A 4,853-nucleotide genomic window follows, 5' to 3' on the forward strand; every position below is an offset into this window, starting at 1 on the left:
ATTTGAAGGGACCATTTCAAAGGCAACAAGATCACAATTTCATTGCACATAGCTGCAAAAATCTTTGTTCGTGCTGCAGTCTCCAGCCACTGTTTTCGTTAGTGTGACTGTAGCATAAAGGACCATAGTGCCATGCAGTAAACGGTTTGCAAGACATAGATTGTCTAAATCATTAATGGCTCAGGAAATCTAAAACATGTAAAAGTCTTTCCTGGGCAAAACGGCTGACCAGTGAACTTGCAGACTTCCGAACTGCCGGAAATTCAAATTCCATATCAATTACCTCAATTCATTGATGTTTTCTTTGGTGCCTAAATTCCAGTCCAGTGAACAGTCATAGGCCTAAACTTCTGCAAGAACTGACAAAAATCTCACTTTTTGTGCACTGATTAGTGTAACTCTTATATATAAGTGTCCATATTCTAGTTATGCCTCAATAAGTATAAAGAAACAAATTACAAAAATTATAAATCCAGTACAGTACTGATTTATTTGAAGCCTCTGACACCACAATACAATCCCTCATAGCTGTATATTCTGCTCATTTGACCCATTGTTAAAGTGTTTCTCACACGTGATGTATACTTTCAGAAGGAGACAAGAACAGATGTTAAAGACAAGGTGAAAGATTCACATTCATTCCAAGCCTTCTGTGAATTTTATTGTCCAGCACTCGAACATGATCAGTACTGTGATTGTTGTGAAGCATAGCGTAATGTGAAATTTCAGCAGTCATGAAAAAACTTTGTTTTAAATGAAACATCTGCTCACTTTGAAGTACTTTAATATTTAGACATCTTAAGGAGCACATTTGACCTTGTTTGACTTGCAGACCACCACGCAGAACCCACAGCTCTTTACAACAGCAAATATGCAGACTGGATATCTTTGTTTTGTTTTTGGTTTTTTGTAAGCTAAAAAAGACTGTCTGTTAAGACATTTCCTTACCCACAGTCAGCGTAAAATGAACCTCTTTTCTTTAGTGTTTTTTGCTATCAAATGCAGCAATATGATTTGGTTATTGGTGAATGTCTCATGAAAATATTAATTCATTATGCAACTAATGTTACAACAGATACATTGTCTCGTTTTGTGCATGCAGAACTGTGTAAATATAGTGCCTTTAAAAAGTACCGATGTTTGGCATTGCCATGTACATTATTTTACAAGTTGAATGTGGCTACAAGCGCTCTTATTTTTAAAGCTAAAACAAAGATGTGACCAATTAGAAGCCTCTCGAAAGTGAGTCATGAGAAGAAAGCTAACATAATGTCATCAGCTGTAACAGACAGGGCTGCGTGTAGAATGCACAGCTCTTCCTTCGTCTGCACGACAACGCTGTGCTGACTGCTTTGCGCTGTGGCTGTCAGTTTCTAGAGCAAGGACTGAACGTCTTGTAGGGATATAAGCAAAAAAGGATGGCACCAAATACAGGCAAATAGTGAATGAGATTCGGGGTGCCAGAGATCTTAGATTGCAGCAGTAATGTTTTACAGAGCAACAAATTTCAAATGACAGAAAAAAATTTCCAGTTTTTTCAAGACAAAAACTGGAAGGCCCTCGGATGTGGAATGTAAGAATCCTTGACAGACGCTGCCAAACCTCAGAGATTAAAACTAAGGAAAAAAATCTGTGGAATGCCTTGAAGATAACCGATCACAGTCACTCAACAGCCGAAAAGCATTCATTTGCAGAAATGGATGCAATTATACACATCTACATTTCATTAAAGAAGCGAGTGTTCAAACGTAAGGCATTCTGTGCCTACAACATAGCCTATATGATGCAACTGATTGATGTAATTGAGACTCAACTGTAGCACATCCTGCCTTCTCACAATCAAGCTGCTCTGTGCTTACAGCAAAAGTAACTTCTGTGGTTTCTTCTGCACCTTTTGACAATTCATTCATTTGATAATGTTTTATAACTCAGCACTTAACGAGTCCACATTCCATTAGAAGATTGTAGATGCATGCATTATGTGTTTGTGTAGTTGTATGGATAACTTTTTGCTTTACAAAAAGTGATGCACACACATCCGTGTATTGCCTGTTTATCGTATACTGGCTGGTGGTGTAATTGTTGTTCAGTACACAGTGATCGACTGACTGTCACAGTCAGTTTCACAGCTCCTTTGTAGCCTATTCATTCCTAAGCTATAGTGAAACCCTGTAGAGCATCCAACTTCATCTGCACAAATAAACATATTCATGCTTTTAACTTGTCTTCTTGTACACTACTTGCTATGTGGAGTGATTAGGGGAGGAAAGAGAATACAGTGGACAGTTATGGGTTTAGACTGAAGGTGATTTGGCCCTTTGGAAGTTGCAGAGAAACCAATTTCAGGCATGATGCAAACAAGACACCTTTCAGAAAACTGAATTTTCAGAAAGCATGTTGTCTACAGAAAAATATATTACATATGTAAGACTGCTGCAGCGGTTAAGAACTCATTAAATTAACTTTGGTTCTAAATATTGTTGTTTTATGCTGGTTTAGCTTTTCTACACATTTCACAGCAGGCACAGCCAACACAACAGTGCATTAATAAGACATAGATGCGTCTGTAAAATTTTGATACTGATTTACTCAAAGAAGGTCATGGTGTTTGTATTTTGCTGAAATAGCTGTGCCCAGTGTACTGCATATTAACAGGGTTCTTTGTACATGCAACAGTAACTGTATATATTGATCAGTTTGATGTCTGTTTTTGTGTCCAAACACTTTTGACTTTCAAAGTTGTTTATTGTATGATTTACATATTTTGTGATCTCTGTTTTTTCAAAATGTGTGTTTTTCAAAGGTGTCATCTTTTAAAGGCAATTAAAATATTTCTGACTCTGAAAGTGGGATATGTTTTCTTGGAATTTAAACTCTTCAGTCTTTTTACTACGCTCTACTGGAGCCTCGAAACTCAAAAACAGATTTGTCTTTAACTAAAAGAAATAATAATTTAATAAAAGTGCTTGTGATGACTATTTGGGTAAGAAAGGTTCAAGTTTTACTCTTTTTTTAAATTCAAACTTACAAAAACCTGCATTAAAGAAAGACAATGGGGCAAAATAAATTGAAAAAGGCAATTATATAAACTTTTAGGCCAAAATCCAACTTTTTTCAATTAGTCTTTTATTTAATTTATGCTGGAGTGATATCACAACACAGACACTGTGTGTCACATTTTGGCAATTTCCAGCTTTGTGTAGTTCAAAATAATATCAAGAAGATGTCATTTTGAAATCATTTAGCTGGACTTGGTGCAGTTCTTTAGTTTACCCTCCTTTTGAGCCACCTTTAGCCAATATTAAAGACATCCCTTCTTGTTGGCATCTGACTGAGACAAGAGTAGAAAAAAAAACTGAAGCAGGGTATTTAAAGGAGTCAAGATTACTTGCGCGAAACCCAAGATTATTATTATTTATTATTTAAAATTATTTTTTCAAATAATAAATGTTATTTTTAATATAAACGTTTGTCATTACAACTGCATATATATGAGACAGAAAATAATTAAAAGCATACGACTCCTTTAAATCTGAAAGTGCAGGTGAAATGTACTTTATATGCAATTCCATGATATCAGTGAGCAGATCTAGTGATGCATCACTGAGGACAGTGAGTAAGCGCTTCATTAAAACGCAGACAAATTAATTCCAAATGCATGAGTGGAAAATGTTAGCGCTGATTTTTCAGTCACAACACACATTCTTTTGTTCTTGTGTGTGCACTCCTCCGTTTGAGAGTCATGCGCTTGGCTGCAATTAACCGAAGCTCAAGGCTAAATAAATTGGCATGAAATCAGAATGGGAATTTCCATTGATGCTTGATGCAGTTCAACCATCCAATCCACTGCGGAAGAATCAAGGTATGGGGTGGGGAGGGATGGCTGGCAGTGTACACTGGAATGCGGAGGGAGGAGTGGATGGCAACATAAATACAATGCTAAAGTGCCTTTGACAGATAACCGCATAGTGCATAATGGTAGGACCCACTGTGCTCTTTCATCCCTAGAATATGTTAGTTCCACAGGAAGAAGAGCCACATGACCAGTTATGCTCTTTAGAGGATGGTTGAGGGTTTACAAAAAAAGATAATGGTAGTAGTCAGATAGCGCTGTGTGGTCACTTTAGGAATTCAGCGCCACAAGGGGAGATGCTTCATCAACATTTTATATGGGCTGAGGATTGGGGCCCACTTTATTGCTACTGAATATGTATTTTAATTGAGCATTTAAAGAAACTACAAAAATTTGTTAGGAATTCAACTTTTCACTTCTTTAAAAAGAAAGTTTAGCTTTTGAGTGTGTGTGTGTGTGTGTGTGTGTGGGTGGGGGTTCTATCCATACACAGATACAGAGATAGCTTCTGATGGCTGAACAAGTTGCTAATATTCATTCTATTCACCTTCCATTTTATTTTCGCCTGTGATTTGCTCTGGATGTTAGTGTTGTTGGTGTAAAGGCAGAAATTTCGAACATTTTATTCTATCAAAGTCTAGACAAACAATTATCTGACTTTATTAAGTCTCTCTTAAATGACTAAGAACCTATTTTGCTTGTTGCTGTGCTTTTGTACATATACTGTTATAATAGTGGATGCTCATATTAAACATGGTTTTAAATAATGAGCAAGTGCATTTACACTCCCAGTGAAGTCAAAAGCCCAGGCTTCAAACGCATCTAAACACTCAAGCTTGACAACAACAGTTTCTGTTGTGTTGACTTTGGTTAAATATTGACAAGGTGTCAACACCACACAAGTGATTAGATGTCATATGAAGGTCAAAGGAAAAAAATCCATTCAGTAATGAATGGAAAAGAAATGCATCTTACTCATGAGTCTGGTTTAGAAGTCCTT

The sequence above is a fragment of the Pelmatolapia mariae genome, linkage group LG10_11 (assembly GCF_036321145.2).
Source record: "Pelmatolapia mariae isolate MD_Pm_ZW linkage group LG10_11, Pm_UMD_F_2, whole genome shotgun sequence".
In the NCBI taxonomy this organism is placed as follows: Eukaryota; Metazoa; Chordata; class Actinopteri; order Cichliformes; family Cichlidae; genus Pelmatolapia; species Pelmatolapia mariae.